The 22,218-nt window shown below is 37.5% G+C and overlaps 1 protein-coding gene across 9 annotated transcripts in view; it reads left to right on the plus strand.

Annotated features, from left to right (window-relative positions):
* CADPS2 (calcium dependent secretion activator 2) overlaps nt 1-22,218 on the plus strand; it is a 490,835-nt gene that overhangs the window by 186,517 nt on the left and 282,100 nt on the right. The window lies entirely within an intron of this gene.

Here is a 22,218-nt window from a genome sequence, read left to right on the forward strand (position 1 = left end):
CTCTGAAACTGTTATTTGTCTAGCTTTGTCTCAACTGTGTTAGAATCAGTGTGTGCCTTTCTGGATAATGAGGCTATAATTAGAGCTATGCAGAATCCCTGTGTAGCACAAACAGAAAATCCAACATGCAAATGTGAAGCTAATTATTAGGCAATTAAATGTTTGTAAGTCACTTGTAAGGAATGCATGTGTTGTTATCATGTGTTATTTAAAAGGCAGTGCTTGATCCTATTTCAGTTACTAGAAATGTAATCTATAGCTTTTCCGTTTCTGTGTATTATAGCTCTGTGGTGGTGCTGAGGTAGATATTAGACAATGTCTTGGGATACTTTAGCGAGTAGGCTTGAGTTAGAGAACCGGTTAATGACTACCGTGCAGTAACTGGAGATGCTAAAGCTGTTCTTTGCTGGCAGTTTTATGTTTCAGATTCTGGGAGTGAGTTTAAGTTTGGAAGATGTTCTTTTTAACTGATTCAAACGTGGGAAACATCACAGTCTCTGGTAGAAATAACCACGTGGGCCAGGGGAATTTAAATGAAAATTGCCTGGCCTTCATTTGCACACTGCCTTTCGATAACACTTTTTCTTCCATTTAAACTTTATTTAGAATTTCTTACAGGCCTTAGGATTTTTGCCTTATAACGGTGTCAATATGTGGATTCTTCATTCAGGAAACCTCAACCTCTGAGATTCTGGCTGAGCACCGGCTAGATAGAGATGAACGAGAAACTTTGATTTTCTTTGGGGCAAAGTCCAAGGAGGTATACAGAGAATTAAGTGTAACAGGACAGATGTGCACAGAGTATTATGGGATTGAGAAGAAACAAACTGAAACTTCTCACCCCGCCTTACAAAGCCCTACAGGTCTCCCCTGACCAGACTCTCATTACCTCTGGGACCTCACCTTGTCTCTCTGTTCCCCCGGTCAGTTACTGTTCCGCCCCCCTGGACCTCATGAAGTTCCTCTCAGCCTTCTCTCATCATTGCACTTGCTTTTTCCCTCTGCCTGCAGTTGCTCTGCCTCTTACCTTTTTTATAGCTGGATCCTTAGTACTGAGAAACTTAAACATCACTTGCTGAGAACAGCCCCTTCCTTTAGACAACCCAATGCTAAGGGGATATTTTCTGGCTCATCACTTGATAATTTTTAGATTAATGGGTTCCTCATCTGTGTATCTTGTACTGTTTCCCTTCCTCTGTCCTTTTGGACAGAGATCTTGTCCTATTGATCTTATGTCTTAGCACCTCGTAGGTACTCAGTCAGAATTTACTAATTCACGGTGAAGTGAAAATAATGAGGATAAACAGCTCTTTAAGAGGTTAAAACCTCTCAAGAGGAGGCTGTGTGAGACAGAGAAACTGGGACCATTTCTAGCAAGGCATATGGAGTCAAGGGAGGGGTTTGGTATATTCACAGTGTTATGCAACCATCGTAAATTTTAGAACATAGTCATCACCTCAGAGAGAAACTCTTTACCTTTTCCGTATCAGCCTCAAATCACCTCAGCCCTAAGCAACTACTAATTGACTTTCTGTGTCTATGGATTTGCCTTTTTGGGACATTTCGTATAAAAGGAATCATACATAACAATAATATGTGCTCTTTTGTGACTGGCTTCTTTCACTTAGCATATTTTCAGGGTTCATCCATCTTGTGGCATGTGTCAGGACTTCATGCCTTTTTATGGCTGAATGATATTCCATTGTATGTATATACCACGTTTTGTTTATTCATCTAGGCTAATGAGACTTGGGTTGTTTCTACCTTTTGGCTACTGTGAATGATGCTGCAGTTAAGGCTGGTATACAGATACCCATCTGAGTACCTGTTTTCAGTTTTGGGTATACAGCTAGGAGTGAAATTGCTGAATGATATGGTCATTCTATGTTCAGCTTTTTGATAATCCATCAAAATGCCTTTTCACAATGCACCATTTTATTTTCCCACCAGCAATGTATGAGAGTTAAATTTCTTCATATTCTCATCAATGCTTGTTGTTTGACTTTTAAAAATATATAGCCATCCTAGTAAGAGTAAAGTGGTATCTTGTGGTTTTGATTTGCTCTTCTCTAATGACTAATGACATTGATCATGTTTTCATATGCTGTAGTAGCCATTCATATAGCTTCTTTAGAGAAAGAAATGTCTATTCAAGCTTTTTGCCTATTTTTTATTTGAGTTGTTTGCCTTTTGGTTGTTAAGTTGAAAGAACTATTTATATATTCTAGCTACTAGACCCTTATCATATATATGATTTGCACATGTTTTCTTCCATTCTGTATATTATCTTTTCACTTTATTGGTACTGTCTTTTTTTTTTTTTTTTTTTTTTTTTTTGCGGTACGCGGGCCTCTCACTGTTGTGGCCTCTCCCGTTGCAGAGCACAGGCTCCGGACGTGTAGGCTCAGCGTCCGTAGCTCACGGGCCCAGCCGCTCCGTGGCATGTGGGATCTTCCCGGACCGGGGCACGAACCCGTGTTCCCTGCATTGGCAGGCGGACTCTCAACCACTAAGCCACCAGGGAAGCCCTTGGTACTGTCTTTTGAAGCACGAAGTTTTACAACTTTAAGTCCAGTTTACCTAGTTTTTGTTTGTTGCTGTGCTTTTGGTGTCATATCTAAGAATCCAGGGCCAAATCCAAGGTCACAAAGATTTACCCCTGTGTCTTCTCCTAACACTGTCATAATTTCAGCCCTTACATCTAGGTGACTGACCCATTTTAATTTTTGTACATGGTATGATGTAGGGTGAAACTTCCTTCTTTTGTGTGTGACAGTCCAGTTGTCCCAACACCATTTATTTTTTATTTTTATTTTTTTTTCCAACACCATTTATTGAAGAAACTACTCCTTGTCCATTAAATGTTCCTGGTACCCTTTTGAAAATCATTTGATGATAGATACATGGGTTTATTTATGGACTGTCAGTTTCATTTCATTGATATATCTATATGTCTATCCTTATGCTAGTACCACATTATCTTGATTACCATTGCTTTGTATTGAGTTTTAAGATCAGGTGTGTGAGTCTTCCAAATATGTTCTTTTTCAAGATTATTTTGGCTATTCTGGTTTTCCATATGAATTTTAGGTTCACTTTGTCAATTTCTGCAAAAATTTTGTAAATATCACCAGCTTGGATTCTGATAGGAATTGTATTGAATCTGGGGTCAGTTTGGAGAGTATTGCCAACTTAACAATATGAAGTCTTCCTACCCAGGAACGTGGGATATCTTTCCATTTATCTAAATCTTTAATTTCTTTCAACAGTGTTTTGTAGTTTTCAAAGTATGTTTTCTACTTCTTTGGTTAAGTTTATTTCTAGTATTTTTATTCTTTTTGATGCTATTATTAATGGAATTGTTCTTTTAAATTCACTTTTGGATTGTTCATTGCCAATGTATAGAAATACAGTTGATTTTTTGCATATTAATTCCATCTGCTGCACCCTTGCTGAACTTGTTTATTCTGATAGTACATGTTTTACTGGATTCTTAGGCTTCTTTCTATATAATATGTCATTTACAAATAGTGATCATTTTATTTCTTACTGTCCAGTCTGAATGCTTTTTATTTCATTTCTTGCCTAATTGCCCTGACTAGCACCTCCAGTACAATGTGAAATAGAAGTGGCAAGAAAAGACATCCTTGTATTCCTGATTTTAGAGGAAAAGCATAGTCCTTCATCATTAAACATGATGTTAGCTATGCCTTTTACATAGATGCCCCTTATCAGTTTGAGGAAATTCCTCTCTATTCCTAGTTTGAGTGGGTTTTTTTCCATGAAAGGGTGTTGGATTTTGTCAGATGTTTTCTCTGCATCTATTGAGATGACCATATGGTATTTTCCTTTTATTCTATCAATATGGTACATTACATTATATGCTTTTGGCGAGGGGGGGGTGTTAAACCAACCTTGCATAATTGCCACTTGGCTGTGATGTATATAATTTTTTTTTTTTTTTTTGCAGTACGTGGGCCTCTCACTGTTGTGGCCTCTCCCGTTGCGGAGCACAGGCTCCGGACACACAGGCTCAGTGGCCACGGCTCACGGGCCCAGCCGCTCCGCGGCATGTGGGACCCTCCCGGACCAGGGCACGAACCCGTGTCCCCTGCATCGGCAGGCGGACTCTCAACCACTGTGCGACCAGGGAAGCCCCTATAATTATTTTTGCCACTGGATTATTTTCTCTAGTATTTTGTTGAGGATTTTTAAAATCTATATTCATAAGAGATTGGTCTATAATATCCTTTTTTTTGTTGGCATCTGTCTGATTTTTTATTGGCCTCATAAAATTCTTCTACTTTTTGGAAGGGTATGAAGAATTGGTATTAATTATTTTTTATGTGTTTGGTAGAATTACCAGTAGAACCATCTGGGGATAGATTTTTCTTTGTGGGTATTTTCTGGTTACTAATCCTGATTATATAGTGAACCATAATAGCCCTGCTAGGTTGGGTTCTTGGTGAGAGCCCTCTTCCTGCCCTACAGATGGCTGCCTTCTTGCTGTGTCCTCACATGGTAAAGAGACACATCTCATTTCTCTTCATCCCATAATAAGGATGCCAATATTCTCATGGGTCTCTACTCCCATTACCTCATCTGAGCCCACTTACCTCCCAAAGGCCCTGCCTCCAAACACCATCACATTGGGGATTAGGGCCTCAACATATTAATTTGGGTGGGGGGGGGGGTGTCACAAACACTACCCTACTCTAGTACTCCGTGAGTTCTCGAGGGAGTGCAAAGGCCCTTAGAATCTCAGTGTCATGATGTTTTTACAGAATCTTTTCTTAAAGTTTTACTGAGGTATAGTTTATATAGCATACAATTCTTTTATTGAAATTTAGATGATTTTTAATAAATTTATACACTTGTGCCACTATCATCACAATTCAGTTTCAAAACACATTATTTCACAAAGTTGCCTCATTCCCATTTGCAATCTTACTCACTTCCAAGAAAACACTCGTATGCCTTCTAGCTCTGTAATTTTTTTTCTGAACACTTCATATAAATGATATGCAAAATGTAGTCTTTTGTATTTGGCTTTTTTTCACTTAGCATAATCTCTACAAAGTCTTTTATTTAATTGATACTTAAATATTTGGTCAATCGTATGAGTTAATTTTTATATAAATAGTTATTTTAACAATAATTTTTTCCACAAATAGTAAAAGTTTTCACAGAATACGTCTCATTTTATTTCTAATAAACTCAATGTATTCATAAAGAGATGCTATAATAGGGAACATATACATGGATAATTTAAATGAATTAAAATACTTGTGAGTTAGAGAGAAAATATTACAGTTAAGCTTTTGATTACTCTTTTCACAAGGAAATTTGGCTAAAATATCTTACCTGTTTCTTCAGGAAGACTGAGTTAACTTTTAAAAAGAATTAAAAGATTTTTGTTTTTCATTGTATCCCAGGGACAGATTTCCTTAAAAATGTATCTCCTGAATGCTGACCAACTGCAGCTTTTCAGCAGTGGGGTTACTTTTATCTTGAACTCATCTTGCACAACAGGAGAGAGATTCATCTCCTCCATCATCATAGTGAATTATGCCTTGGACACGCTTTCTAAATCTTATTGCTTCAACACTTTGTGCTTTGTTGGAGATCAATTCATTCTTCTGTCTGATACTAATTAAAGTGCCTTATTTAGTCCATATTTCCAATAAATGTAATCACGATTTCTAGCCATTGCCTATTTCATTCTTGTAATTCAGGTTTCCTGCCAGCAGTTATGTGGAAAACAGCCTGTGAGGTTGGTACATGACTTAGAATATGGAACCTGGGATCTAATAAAAGTGGTGTTTAGAGACAAGGCTGATTTGTGAAGAGTGGTAGTGAGGTCATCTATTAAAGTTTTGTTTTTAATTTTGATTTTTTAATACAGGGAAAGGAATGTAGACAAATGGTATTTTCAGTGGAGAAAATTCTATTACTTCTGAATTTTTAAGTCATCGTTTCATAGTCTCTCGGTCAACCAGGGAAAGTTTTGTTCTCTATGAATGAGGTACAGAAGCATTGTTGCTCCACTTTTATAGCTTCCTACCATTTCCAGACGTTTCATTATTTCAGTTTTAGCCCATACCCTTAACGATACCAGCTGCAAGGAAGTGGAGGGGTAGTCAGACGACAACTGAAGCTGAAAGGGGTAGGGAGTGACTTGTCATGGTCATGTAGTGGTCACCAATCTCCTGATACGTTGTGATCTTAAAGCACTTTCCCTGCAGATGATGAGCATCCTTTGAGTGCCTAAAAGCATAAAAGCTAATAATACCCTATGGAGGGCCAAGATAGACCTTGGTTCTGGGGAAGTAGAAGGAAGGAAATGCGTTGTTAAAAACAAATCAGGAACTTGGGGGAGCAGGGAATGGGGAGTTGCTCTTTGAGGAGCTTAAAGTTTCAGTCATGCAAGATGACTAAATCCTAGAGAGCTGCTGTGCAGCATCGCACCTGTAGCTAACGATGCTGCATCATACTCTTAAGAATTCTTCAAGACGGTGGATCGCATGTTAAGTGTTCTTGCCACACACAAGAAGAGATCCTGGGGAAGCAACACTGTGTTTTGCTGTGCTCTCTATCTCGTTCATCCATAATGCTGTCTTATTAAAGACCTTTGAAGGTTAATTGGTCTCTGTCCCCACCCCCACCCCCACCCCGCTTCAAAGTAATAAAACAGAAAGGCAAGGAGCAGTAAGAAAAACTGTTGAGTTGCATCATTAGAGAAATATATTTATGGTTTTTAGGATAGAACATTCTTCTACCTCATGAAAATGATGGAAAACACAGGCTTCAGTACCCGTTTCTGGAAACTTTAAATTCTGAACCATAATTGTAATAATCTGTGAAACTGTTGAAAGAATATTGCCGCTGTAAATGGAAAGCTTATCAGAATGACAAGCTACTAGGACAAATGTTTAAGAGAGATTAAATACAGATTTCAAATAAACCGATAGAAAGGTAACCATGCTTTTTAAAAACAGAGTAGTTTTCATTTTAATTTACTAATGCCAGCATTAGTTTTGAAGTGTAATTCATCAGCCAGCTACTCTTGCTGATGAGAGAGAGAACATACTACATTTTAAAATGATCTATCAAAAAGTATGCCTGTTTTTAATGAATCAAAAGGAAAACACTCAAACAGCACACAAGTTTCATCTTTTATCATTTCCATCTTTAAAAATATGAGATTCCTTCCTCTTACATAAATTCACCAGAAATAACATTTCTCTAAAACTCATACTGCTGGTGCAGAAGAAAATGAGGCCTAAAGAGACAAACACTGGCCATATACAGAAACTACATTCATTGAGAGTTTATTTGCAAGTAAAGGAAGCTAATGTGTGGATCCTCATAATTAGTGGCATCTGAATTAGAGGGGAAAATGTGATCGATTAAGATTCCAGATGCTTGCTGAAGAGCACTGATGGAAAACAGCAGTGAGAGAGCTTGGGAGAAAGTGTATATAACTGTGATTATCAACATCTCGAGGATGGATTTACAGCTTGTAAATAACTGCCCCTTATAATCCGTGACTTTTTTCCAGAGCAGTGTTTTGGAGTTGCTTTCATCATTATTTTATTTGATATGTTTATTGCACGGGATAAATTTGGCAAAGTGTAAGTAGCAAAGAACTTAACTTCTCTTCTGGTACTGCTCTCAGACGTGCTCCAGGATCACCCTCCCCTGCCCTTGGGAGAGATCTTGGCAGAAACCATAGGTTTGCTGCCCATTTTCAGGTATTAAATAACATGTTCGGGTATTAAAATTTCAGACCACTTTAAGTCAAAACCTACCCATTTCGAAAGGGTAAGGTTTTCCTTTCCTTCCTCCCAGCTTTCCCAGAAACCTGCCCCGGGGGAAAGGGTACTGCTCTCTGTTCCTCACATGCTTCTTGTTTTGCCTGCTCGTATGCTCTTTCTACCAATTTTGGGTAGGGTGGAGGTGGGGATGAGGGGAAGAGGTGAAGGGGCAAAATGTCTTTTAATGTAGGTACTCTTTGTAATCCTCTCTTGGGTAGCAAATGCCTTCTGTCATGGGGAATGTACACATTTAACTTCTCTCTGGTGCACTTCCTGGGAGACACACCTCGTGCTGCCCGGAACTGCTGACATCACACCCTTCCGTCCTAGAATGATGCATCCTCTAGCTGCCTTCCTTCTGCTTCCCCTGAGCTACTGCTTTAATAACATCACCCACATATCCTCTTCCTGCTTGAATTTAACTTTCTTAGCAGATGGCTCAAGTAAATTGGAAGCTCCTTAAAGACAAAGGCTCTATATTATACCTCCTGGTTCCTGTCTAGCACCAGCCACAAGTAATATAGCTCATTGAAGTTTTTTTCTCTACTATTTAGAGTATTAAAAAATACAGTCTCTCAGTAGGTGTCAGGCTATGATACTTGAGCCAGTACCTACCCTGATTAACATGTTTAGTCCTCATTCTCACACCCCCAAGCTCCCATTTTTCTAGAAATTCCTTGGAAAACATATTCACTTTAAAGGTCCATTTCTTCTGCTTCTGTGTGGTAACTTGAGGCTGGGATTCAGGATCTCTTCCAGATCCTTGCTGTGCTGACTACCCTGAGATCGGGGACCACCTGCGTAAACAAGATGACTTGCCAAGGGATAGACAGGCACAAGTTCGGTTTTAATAGAATTGATATATGATTCCTCTAGTTCATAAGTACTCTCCCCTAAAGCCCTTCTTTCTAGGAAAGAACCTGCTAAATCAAGTTCTCTCTCAAGCCACTTTCAGTCACCCTTCCTTGACTTTACACAAAAAGGTACACCTCTAACCCAACTTGAGTCTTAACCACGATGTGTTTGTTCTGGAGTGGAAAAAAACCCTCCACATCACCTTTCAAAAGGAAAAATTTAGATGTTCCTGTTAGTTTTGGGAAAGCAATTTACCTATGATGTAATAAATCCTCCTGTAAATTAGATGGCGTCTATTTCTCTGCTTTCAGCAAAGTTGCTGAAGGATTTATTCAAGTTTTCAACTGCTGAATGATGGAAAAATAGTTTTTGCTTATCAATCACTGTATTATTTGGGACAATCAAATAGGAAGGAAACAAACAAATTGATAGACATTGCTATAATAGTGTCCCATCTACTTATTTTCTTAGAGCTTACAACAGAAAGAATGAAATTCTGGGTTAAAATTGATGCTGAACTGTCTCAGTGTATCAGTAGAATTAAGCTGTGGTCACCCGTGGGTATGTGTAGGCTTAAGCCTTTTTTAACTGAAAGTTTGTACCCTTTGATCAATATCTTTCCTTTTCCTCCACTCCCAAGGCTCTGGTAACCACCATTCTACTCTGTTATTATGAGTTTGACTTTTTTTGTTTTAGATTCCACATATAAGTGAGATCATGCGATATTTGTCTTTCTGTGTCTGGCTTATTTCACTTAAAGTAGTGTCTTCCAAGTACTTCCATGCTGTTGCAAATGACAGGACTTCCTTCTTTTGTAAGGCTGTGTAACATTATATTGTATGCATATACATTTCCTTTCTACGATGGATATTTAATTTGTTTCCCTATGCTGACTACTGCGAATAATATTGCAGTGAACATAGGAGTGCAGATATCTCTTCCAGATGAGGATTTTATGTCCCTGAGTATATACCCAGAACGGGGATTGCTGGATGGTTTGGTAGATCTACTTTTAATTTGTGGACAAACCTCAGTACTGTTCTCCATGGCAACTGCACCATTTTATATTCCTACCAACAGTGTTACCAGGCTTCCAATTTTTCCAAATCCTTACCAGCACTTGTTATCTTTTATTATGTAGAAAATAGCCATCCTTAACGTGTGTGATGTGACATCTCATTGTGGTTTTGATTTACATTTCCCTGATAATTACGGGTGTTGACCATCTTTTCATATATCTATTGGCCATTTGTATATCTTCTTTGGAGAAATGTCCATTTATGTCCTTTGCCTATTTCCTCATTGGGTTTTTTGTTTGTCTGTTTGCTTGCTTGCTATTGAGTTGTATGAGTTCCTTATATATTTTGGATATAAACTCATTATCCGAGATACAGCTTGCAAGTATTTTCTCCCATTGCATAGGTTGCCTTTGCACTCTGTTGATTGTTTCCTTTGCTGTGCAGATACTTTCTAGTTTGATGTAGTCCTGCTTGGATATTTTTGCTTTTGTAGCTTGTGCTTTTACTGTCATATCCAAGAAATCATTGCCTAGACAAATGTCAAGGAGATTTTCCGCTGTGTTTTCTTTTAGGAGTTTTATGGTTTTATGCCTGTTGTTTAAATCTTTAATCCATTTTAGTTGATTTTTATGTGTGGTGTAAGGTACACCATCTGCATATGGATATCCAGTTTTCCCAGCACCACTTATTGATGAGATCATGTCATGTGCCAACATACTTTTTCCTTTGGGTTTGGATGCTTTTTATTTTTCTTGCCTAGTTGTTTTGGCCAGGACTTCCATTATTATGTTGGATAAAAGTGGTAAGTTTGGCACCCTTGTCTAGTTCCTGAACTTAAAGGAAATCTTTCCGTTTTTTGCTGCCGAGTATACCTGTGGGCTTGTCATGTATGACTATTATAATGTTGAGGTATATTCCAGAAGGAAATATATGTATTCCCTCCCTCTCTCTTTCTTACTCTCCACCCCCCATGTTGAGCCTTACAATGATTTAAAAAATATATAAAAAACATGGTCAAGCATTAAAATACAGTAGGCTAAAATTCTAAATTTATGAGGGGTAAGTAGAATCAAAGTATAAGTTCAGGGCAAAAAAATAGTGTCAAGTTTCTGTTAAAGAGGAGTTGTACAGGTGTTTGTTTTTTTTTAATGGGTGATGGTGGAATCATTTTGCTCTGATAAATTCCCTTGGATCCACTTAAGAATGATATCACTGTTTCAAGTTAAATGTCAATGTTTCCAACACACCAGAAATTATACCCTTTGCAACTCTTTAAATTTATATTTAAAATTTCTAGATGTCAATTTAAAAAAAATGTGTGAAGAGGGTACATAATTTTTCAAAATTATTTTAGGAAGTTCATGAGAAAAAGGTTGAAGGCCGCTTTTCTAGGACATGTCGTGTTCTGGAGCCAGACCAAGTCCTGTGGTCAAAAGACTTTACTGTTGCTGTGTTTCAGATTCAGACTGCTTAGCCCAGACAGAAGAAATGCCTTTATTCTGAGCTGCTCCTGTCCTGGAGTACAGACCAGCAGCCAAAGAGATAGCTTTGGGGCTCACTTCCACCAGTGCACATCTTCACCCAGACCAGATCCAGCACCTGGTGGGCGGCAGTGAAGGACCTGTGTCCTCTTGAGAGACGTGCACGGTAATCACTACTTAGAGCATTGCTGGGAAGAGAGAGTGGGAGTAGTACATGTAAAGGATTTTCCAGGATCCTCAGAACAGTCAAGGAATGAGAAGAATGATAATAAGTAGGAAAGACATTTTATGAAACCTGTACAGCATTTGGTGTGAGTTCGTAAAATAAGTTCATATTTTCAGAATTTATAATATTTAAAACTAGAAAGAAATACATTAGCAATGAAATAAGTTGGAAAGGAAGTAAGATATTTTAAATTCCAGATTTCAGGATTTCAAAATGTTAATTTCAGGGTGATGATAGTGGATATGTAACATGGCTCGAAGCCAAAGAATGAGACAAATCAGAGGGTAAATCTCAGCTTCACCCCAGGTTAGCCATGTTGTCATGTGTGTGTTTCCTCATTGGTAAAATGGGGACAGCAGTGCCTATATCAAGGATTATATTGTGAGTTAATTGACATAATGTATGCAGGAACACTCGACCACGTTCTTCTGCTTTTACCTCTCCCCATATACTCACCAATTTTTGTTTTAGCCTTTGCTTTGTGCGCTGTGCTTGTTTTCAGTTTTTTAAATCTTGTGTTCATTTTCTACTTTCTTTAAACCTTTTCTCGTAGCACCCTGCTTTAAAGTTGAGTATTTTCAGGAGGGGGCTCATAGTTGAAGAAAGTCAGTGCTGCTGACAACATGAAAGAACGTTTCATGAAGCGAAATTTGCTTTTGTCTCCTGAGTCCCGTCTGAGATTTTTGGCTGGGGTGTTTTCATTGTCATGCAATATTTATTTGGTGAGAACCCCATGACCAATTTTTTTAAGATTTGAGAGTTAGTTTCAATCAGAAAGAAGTCGTTTTCAACATGAATAATGCTCCAGTGTCAGTTTGAAGGGACAACATTCTTCGGTTGTCATCTATTTACTATCAACATTGGTTTTGTTTCTCAGTTGATGTCATTGAAGATTTATATCTGCTCTGGTAAAATGCAGCTGTCAAAGGATCACTAGCTCTGAGCAGCAGAATGTTCTGCCATTGTTGACGGTAACTTTGCAGCCGCGTCTCCCATGTTGGCACCGTGTTAATACATTATGTGCAGGGCACTCAACCGTGACCTGTACTAGAGCTGTGGAATAGAAATGCAGCTGGGGACTCCCATTACAACTGACGTGTGCATCAGTAAAAGAAAGGATAATCCTAAATTCAGTGCAACTTATGTAACTGGGATTGTTTCAGATACAGGGAAATCTAGAACAGTTGGGGAAAATATCCTGCAACCCTTTGCAGGCCCTCCCTGGAATGAAGGGAATACAGAAGGTTGTTTCTGCAAATCAGAGTGTTCAAATGGCCTTGGTGACTGGGAGATGCACGCAGAGTCAGGGTCAAAAATGCGGTATGGTCATGCCTCTGTACGTGAGAGCAGGGTGCTTCCCCTTGCCTTTCTCTGCCCAAGAAATGTGAATGATGTTCTAAGACCAGTTCAGCTTGGTGCAGGTTTTGCACCCAGGTTGATCTCAGCACACTCTCCTTTTATTAGCACTTTTTACTTAAACATAGTATAATGTAATACATAAACATAGTATAAATATATAAACATAATACCACATATAATAATGTATTTTATTTTTTACATTCATCCTAATGCTGGTTTTATATTCCTTCATAGGAAAACTCATTTTGGGGTAATATCCATAATATGTATGTATACATTACTATATAGAGATTTTTTTAATTAGGTAACTATGAAATATAATTGCAGTAGTTGTAATGAGATCAAGACTGACATTCTTTGCAAGTAAAAATTATTTTTTATTGTAAGAATACACACACAAAAAACATGAGATCTCTTCCCTTAATAAATTTTTGAGGGCCCAATACAGTACTGTTGACTATTGGCAAAATGTCATACAGCTGATCTGTAGAATTTATACTGAACTGAAAATGTCTGTTGAACAGCAACTCCTTTTTCCCTTCCCTCCAGCCCCTGGCAACTACCATTCTACTCCCCGTTTCTATGTATTTGACCATGTTAGATACCTCATATAAGTGGAATCATGCACTATTTGTCCTTCTGTGACTTAGCTAATTTTACTTATAATGCCTTCAAGGTTCATCCATATTGCCACATATGGCAGAATTTCATTCTTTTTTAAGGTGGAATAATATTCCATTGTACATATATAAAACATCTTTGTCCATTCATCCATTGATATACATTTAGGCTGTTCCATATCTTAACTATTGTGAATAATGCTGCAGTGAACATGGGAGTATATCTCTTTGAAATCCTGATTTCAGTTCTTTCATACACACACACACACACACACACACACACACACAGAAGTGGGATTGTGTTGGGTCATATAGTAATTCTGTTTTTAATTTTTTGAGGAACCTCCATACTGTTTTCCATAGCAACTGCACCATTTTTTATTCCCACCAGCAGTGTTCCAAGGGCTCCAATTTCTCCACATCCTCGCCAGCACTTGTTATCTTTTGGTTTGTTTTAGATAATAGCCATCCTAACAGGTGTGAGGTGATGTCTCATTGTGGTTTTGATTTGTATTTCCCTGATGATTACTGATGTTGAGCAAATTTTCATATACCCGTTGGCCATTTATATACATTCCTTCGAGAAATGGCTGTTTATGTCCTTTGTCCATTTTATAATCAAGTTACTTGGTTTCTTTCCTACTGAGTTGTATGAGTTCCTTATATGTTTTGGGTATTAACGCATTATCAGATATACTGTCTGCAAATATTTTCTCCCATTCCATAGGTTGCCTTTTTCACTCTGTTGATTGTTTCCTTTGCTTTATAGGAGCTTTTTCAGTTTGATGTAGTCCTAGTTGGCTCTTTCTGCTTGTTGCTTATACTTTTAGTCTCATATCCAATAAATCATTACCTAGACTAATGTCATGAAACTTCTTCCTATGTTTTCTTCTAGGAGCTGTTTAAATTCAGACCTTACATTTAAGTCCTTAATCCATTTTCACTTGATTTTTGTGTGTAGTGTAAAGTAAGGGTCCAGTTTTATTCTTTTGCATGTGAATATCCAGTTTCCCCAGCACTATTGAAGAGACTACCTTTTCTGCATTACGTATTCTTTTTTGGTGATACACAGGCCTCTCACTGTTGTGGCCTCTCCCGTTGTGGAGCATAGGCTCTGGACGCGCAGGCTCAGCAGCCATGGCTCACGGGCCCAGCCGCTCCGCGGCACGCGGGATCCTCCTGGACCGGGGCACGAACCCATGTCCCCCACGTCGGCAGGCGGACTCCCAACCACTGCACCACAAGGGAAGCCCAAAGTTACACTTTTTTTTTTTTTGCAGCATGTGGAATCTTCCTGGACCGGGGCATGAACCCATGTCCCTTGCATTGGCAGGCGGTCTCTCAACCACTGCGCCACCAGGGAAGCCCCTGCATTACATATTCTTGACACCCTTGTGGAAGATAAGTTGATCATACAATATATGTATGGGTTTATTTTTGTTCTTGCCATTCTGTTCCAGTGGTCTATGTTTCTGTTTTTATGCCAGTACCATACTGTTTTAATTACTGTAGCTTTGTTGTGTGTTTTGAAATCAAGACATGATGCCTCCAGCTTTTTTCTTCTTTCTCAAGATTGCTTTGGCTATTCAAGGTCTTTTGTGGTTCCATTTGAATTTTAGGATTTTTTTCTATTTCTGTTCAGAAAAATGCCACTGGAATTTTGACAGGGATTGCATTGAATTTGTAGATTGCTTTGGATAGTATGAACATTTTAACAATATTGATTCCTCCAACCTGTGAACATGGGATATCTTCCCATTTATTTGTGTTGTCTTTAAATTCTTTCATCAGTTTTATATCATTATCATTCTGTAAGTCTTTCACATCCTTGGTTAAGTTTATTCCTAAATATTTTGTTATTCTTGACACTGTCGTGAATGGGATTGTTTTCTTAATTTCTTCATGGATAGTTGTTAGTGTACAGAAATGCAATTGGTTTTTGTGTATGTTGATTATGTATTCTGCAGATTTATTGAGTTTATTAGTTATAACAGGTTTTTGTGTACTCTTTAGTGTTTTCTACATATAAGATAATGTCATCTGGATCATTTTACTTCTTCCTTTCCCATTTGTATCCTTTAAAAAAATTTTTTTTCGTAATTGCTCTGGCTAGAATTTTCATTACTATGTTGTATAAAAGCGGTAAGAGTGGACAGCCTTGCCTTGTTTCTGATCTTAAGGAAAAGTTTTCTATTTTTCACCATTGAGTATGGTATTAGCTGTCTGCTTGTCATATATGGTCTTTATTATATTGAGTAAATTCCTTTTGTACTTAGTTGATCTTTTATCATAAAAGTATGTTGAATTTTGTCAAACGTTTTTTCTTCCTCTGTTGCAATGATCATGTGATTTTTATCCTTTGTTCTGTTAATATGCTGTGTCACATTGATTTGTATATGTCAAGCCATTATTGCATCCTAGGAATAAATCACACTTGGTCATGGTGCATGATCCTTCTAACATCCTGTTGAATTTTTTTTGCTGGTATGTTGTGAGGACTTTTGTATCTGTGTATCTCAGGGATATTTACCTGTAGTTTCTTTTCTTGTAGTGTCTTTGTCTGGCTTTGGTATCTTAAAATGAGCTTCAAAGTGTTCTCTTTAATTTTTTGGAAGAGTTTGAGAAGTGATTAGCATTAGCTTTTCTTTAAAATTGTGGTATAATTCACCAGTGAATCCATCTGATTCTAGGCTTTTCTTTGTTGGGAGGTTTTTGATTACTAATTCAATCTCCTTGCCAGTTATAAGTCTGATCAGATTTTCTTTTTCTTTATGTATTGGTCTTGGTAGGTTGTATGTTTCTAGGAATTTATCCATTTCTTCTGGTTATCCAACTTGTTGGTGTATACTTGTTCATGATAGTCTCATATGATTCTTTTTATTCCTGTGGCATCAGTTGTAATATCCCTTCTTTCATTTCTAATTTTGAGTCTCTCTTTATCCTACATAGTCTAACTAAAGATTCATCAACTTAACAAATCTCTGCTTAAACCACCTACGCAACATTTTTTTCCCCTGCTAAGGCACTTTTATTCATGACAGTGACTCTCCTTATTAAATTTTACTTATGAGTTATTTTGTCACTAATTTATTTAGTAAGATTAATTACAAGCTGATTATTTTTAAATTAATGTATTTTTAGAAATCATAATTTCTAAGCCTTTCTGTTTAGAAGGAAGTAGACACTTAAATAAATCTAAAGTAGTGACAATTATCAGATATCTTTTGCTGAATGAGACCCATTGTTCACGGTATTTTTTCTTCTTTCTGAAATTTGAAGAGAACTCTTTATGCATGGGAACCCTATGATCTAGAAGATGTGAGAGTGTTTTTCCTTAAGCTTTCTTTTGTTTTAAAGAAAGAATAAGTCTTACGTAAATTTCAGGGCATTTTTGTTTGTTTGTTTTGCACTTTCCATCTTCCCAATTAAAACTATCAGCTCTGGAAATATGACATCAAAGATATTGACATCGCATCATTTAAAGAGAGTTTTGAAAGATGGGAAAAGAAGCCTATTCTTGAATTTCTCTTGTTCTCAAAAACACTTAATTGACTTAAGATGACCAAAGAAACCACAGTGACAGTAAGTTTGGCAAAAGAAATGTACGTGAAGAATCAGTCAATTTTTAGACAAGTAACACTTTTGTTATCCTGGCACAAATTTCCTTATTACATAAAATGCAAGATGAATTTGGTTGGCAAAGATTTTATATCTTTGGCCTATAAAATAGCAAAATTTTACCTGAAGCAACTTTGTGAAATTCTCACTGTGTTCTAATGTTTAATTTTCCTCTTCTTGCCATAATATAGCTTTGCTGGCAGATGGCAACATTTGGATCATACTGAAATTGGCAAATTCTCATAAGAATCTTTAAAATTTTTAATATTTGCATGTGGAAAAAAAAATCACAATTTTTACATAGCTCTGCCAGAGTGGCAAAGACAAATTCTTAGGCATTTTTCTTCTTTTCGTATTACAGTTAAATAGGATTGATGTCTAGGGAAAAAAAAGTTAGACTATTTACTATGAATATAATCTTAGAGTTGTAAAAACATAACCTTTTATCTTCCATATTTAAAAACTGTGTTCCTAAAGTAACAACTTGTGTTTTTATTAAAATATTACCAGTAGCTGAAAGTCAACATTTCTATCAGGGTCAAACACCTTTTCCTGTAGGTTCCCTCTAAAAATTCAAAATGTTCTCATCCAATTACTTATTTTACAAAGGGGCAGTGTTTCAGGTTACCTCCTTCTCATGTTATTTCTCCGCAAATACTCCATTCTAGGTGAAAGCTCCAGAATGAACTTCTAGGGGAGAGACTCGTTAGTTCTTTAGTAAATAAGACCCTTGGCAAGTTAGGACCAAAACAGACATGTTTTTCTAAGTTTGGCTTCAAGCAAATTCAGGTCATAGCAGGAACTTGGTGGATCTCAGTATTTATTTGAGCCCCTTGCTTAAGTGCACATCCTACTTATAGTGGGACTAGAATGGTAAATGGCTTAGAGTAAGGGTCTCGATTTCTGCTGCAAACCCATTAAAATTGCAGAAGTAACTATTTCTCGAAGTCTCAGAGCAGGTTTATGAACTTAATATGATTAGTCACTTTTGTGATGAGACCTGCTGACAGCTGGACCTGTTTCCCTCATCATCAGACAGATTAGTGATTACATTAAATTTTCATGATTAATATTTTCTTGGGCATATCTGTGAATGTTTCATGGCTCAGGTTTTCAGAGAAGGTCCCCAACCTAGCCAGTGACCTTTGCTGTTTTCCCTCAGTTGGTGGCATCTTTAGAAAGAGAAAGCTTGTTTACACCAAGCTGAGCCTGGCTTTGTTGCTTTGACTCCACAGGGCTGCCCTTTCTGCTCGCAAAGAGGCTAATTCCTTTATTTAGCTACTGCATGTGTTGTTTTGCTTTGTTTTCTTTCCATCGTGTAGCTTGTGATGGCCTGGACAAAAAGTGTACGTCCGTTTTATAATGATCCTTTTCTTAAAAGCAATCAAAAGATGTAATACTCCAACAGCACATTCTTACAAAGTGATCAAAATTGTTCACAGTTTTATAGCACCACTTACGTAAAGTAAGATATATTACAAGGAGGATAATTAATTTGATCTAGGAGTATTTATCCATATGGCATGGATGAGCAATAATTTCACAGTAGAATATAATCACTCTCTTCTATTAGATAGGCAACAGACACAGTTTATTCTCTCTTACTTTAATAGGTGAGTAATTCATATTGTGTGCAGTATTGTTCATTCTGAAAGAAACTTTTATAATGGGCCAACCCCTGTGGTAGAATACAAAGAAAAAAACTTTCATGTTGAGAAAGCTGTTACTAAAAGTAATTCTACAATCTAGAGTCTTCTTTGTAGTTATGCAGATTAATACTGGACAGCATATCCTTCTCTTGTCTGGATATCTTCAGCTGGGTATCTTGCAGACTCTGAAATTCAACATGTTCAGAATAGAAACAATTCTTTTTCACTTTTAACAGACTCCTCCTTTCTGTTTACCATCTCAATTTGTGGTACCTTTATATTATAGCAGTGGCCAAAGCAGAAATGGGGGCATTCATCATTTCTTCCTCTTTCTGATCCCCACAACTAAATCCTATTGATTCTGCTTCCGTAATGTCCAGCCAATCTCACTCTCTTCCCACATCTTCATTGCCAACACCTCTGTTTGGGCCGTTGCTAACATTACTTCAGAAGCCTCTATTTGGTCTCCCTACCTCTTTCCTTTCCTTTACTTCAGTCCAATTTCTAAAACGCAAATCTGATTATGTCCTTTCCCTCAACATTTTTTAGTAACCTTCCTTTGCCTTCAGGATGAACGACTCTACATTTACCTGACTGCCACTTACCACTCCACCCCACCTCTTACGTCTTGCCAGCCACAGTGTTTCCAAGCAGGGGCGCTGTTGCATTTTTATGGGAGCAGTTTTCATCAGTGGAACTATCCCTTCTATCACAGGTTAGTTAGCTTCCATAGCTTCTGCCCATATGTGTTTTAAAATGCCCCTAACAGGGGGAGGTACCATCCCTGGGGAGAGCCACTGTCTGCTCTCACCCATGGCCTTCCTACCTTTCATTCTGCACCTAGCTGCCTATCTTTTACTTTTCTTCCTTGAAGGCTCAGTTTAGGGTGCTCTGCTCTGTGAAGCTGTCCTGAACCCCTGTCCCCCATTTCCCTAAGGCAGCTTCCTTAGCATCTGTGTATAGTCTGGAACTCTGTGTTGTAATTGCCTCTGTATGCTGCTCCCCCAAAACTGAGCCCCCTAAAGGCAGAGGCCAGGTCTTGTTCAGCCTTGTGTTGCCAGTATCCGGCTCAGTGACTGACCTCTATCTGATGAAGCATTTGACCTCAAATAATTGACAACAAAATTCTCTTGACTCTATTAAGCATCAGTGAGAGTAATTCATCCATAAGAAGGACACTTTTAACAAAAATAAGACATGCAAATAAAACTGACAGCCTTCTAGTATTCATGCATGAGAAAGTTAAACCTGAGTCTGAATGGACTTAAGAGCAACTGGGAGCCAGTTGTCACCTTAATTTCCACCCACTACGCAGTGAAATACAGTCTGCTGAGTGACAGTGTACAAATCACTTTCTGTGGCCCAGATCTTCACAAATTACAACTAACACAACACTGCCGTCCCATCTTGCATATCCAGAACGTTGGTGCAGTGACAAAAATGTTATATATAAATAAAATCTCCTCTGTAAATCATATGGAATTTCTCGGAGAATATGCCCCTTAAATTTAAGCTGGAATTGTAAAGTTCTTTAAAGCTATTATAATATTCTAATTTTTTAAAGCATATATGGGTACTTTGCAAAAAGACATCTTTGTACCAAAGGTAGGATATTTTTACTTAACCAGATACACAACTGTGCTTGTTTCCACTTAAAAATTTTCCAGCCACATTGTTTACTTCTAACTTTTGCATATGTAAATAAGGATTAACAAAGCAGCAGCTAAAAATATATGCATATAGGTAATAAAGAAAAAGGAAGTTGTAGTTCCAAAATAATTAAATATCTAACCAAGCAACTAAATTCCACCTGGTTTGTAAATACATATGATTTTGGTGATCAGAGGACCCAGGTATTTCATCTTCTAAAATCATATTATTCCCTTTAAAAGTGTTAAGAGTAAGCCAAACCTGGCTTTACACAAGTTCTGTGTACTTCCACTGAAACTGTGACAGATGTATTTTACTGGGTTAAATTGGAATATGATCCACAGTTTTGTGATTCTTAAGTTATAAACATACCAGGCATATGATGTGATTGGTTAAGTTAGTGTTTGTGAGGTATTCAAAGGGAAATTGGAGACAAAGTCTTTTTTGATCTTTAGTATTTGCTTTTATAATATGTACAAACAGACTCTGCCTCCGTATTTCATTTTTATTTCAGGGGAAGACTTTAGTGAATAAGTGCTCTATCAGATTCACCTCATAGAGAAAATTATGATTACTACTTAAGCAGTCAGGTAGCATTTAATTCTTGTGACATATTCTGTACTAATTCTCTACTTAAGCAGGGCACAGGTGCAGTGATGATAGGATAAGAAACGTGTACCCAAAAAGACAAGTGGAAAAATACCACAAAATCATTTCGTTCAAGCACCAAAAAGAGCTTAAATAAATTTAAGCTCTTAAAAACTAAATGAAATGTTTATTGAATAAATTAGTAAAACACACACGTTACTCATTAACAAATTTTGCCTAAAGAAAGTTCCACACCTTCACAGTTGGCTAAGACAGAGATTGGGTAAGAAACGGACAGTAGTCTCAGGTAAACACTTAAAAAGCATACGTGTGTTGTTTATCAGCCGTGACAGTTCTGATACGTAGAAATTCACTTATTTGAGAATCTTTCTGAACCACTATAAATATATTAAAATTACTGGCAATATTATTTTAGTTAAATGTAATGTTATATTTTAAAATACAAAAGTGGCTTTCAGATTCAGATGATTGCTCTTATTTAACACCATCCCCCCACCTTGAGTTGGTTGTGTTATCCATAGAACTGTGTGTCTGTAAACATGAAATATTTTCTATATTTTTTGTATATATTAATGGAAGTCTGATCTAAAGCTCTGGTGCATGCAACTTGTGCAGTTGTCCGATGTGGCAGTAATTAAAGAAACTCAGCTCCTGATCTCAGTTCTCCTTCCATGTAAGTTGGCCCTGCACATCTGTGGGTTCCACATCCACAGCTTCAGCCAAAGGCACTAGGTCCGCATTTGGTAGAATCAGCTTATGTGGAACCCGCCAGATACCCAGGGCCGACTATACTTATGACATTTTATATGAGGGGCTTGAGCATTCATGGATTTGGTATCTGAGGGGGATACTGGAACCAATCTCCTGCAGATACCAAGAGACAACTGTATAGCTCAGTAAAATATACTATCAACCAAACTTGGTCATTCAACTGCTGTGAATCACTTCATAGTCCTTTGAGGACTGGTTAGAATAAAGTATATGGTGTCATTCATTCATTCAACAAACAGTTATTGAGTCGCTCTGTGCTAAGTGCCACACAGGTACTGGGTTTGAAGTGATGACTAAAATCAGAAATGGCTAGTAAATAAAAATAAAATAAAAATTAAAAAAAAAAAAAGAGTTATTGCCAATGGTGCTTGAAGTCTAAAGCAGGGAGACACCCTGTTACATGTACAGGAACACATAATTACAAACTGAGTTAACTGCTTTGAAGAAAAGGAATCTGATCCTAGGCAAATATATATGACACAGTAATGTTACTTACTTGGGGGATTGTCCAGTGCTGCAAATGGAGTTGGCTAGGGAAGTCTTT

The sequence above is a fragment of the Neophocaena asiaeorientalis genome, unplaced genomic scaffold (genome assembly GCF_003031525.2).
Source record: "Neophocaena asiaeorientalis asiaeorientalis breed wild unplaced genomic scaffold, Neophocaena_asiaeorientalis_V1.1 scaffold116, whole genome shotgun sequence".
Taxonomy (NCBI): Eukaryota; Metazoa; Chordata; class Mammalia; order Artiodactyla; family Phocoenidae; genus Neophocaena; species Neophocaena asiaeorientalis.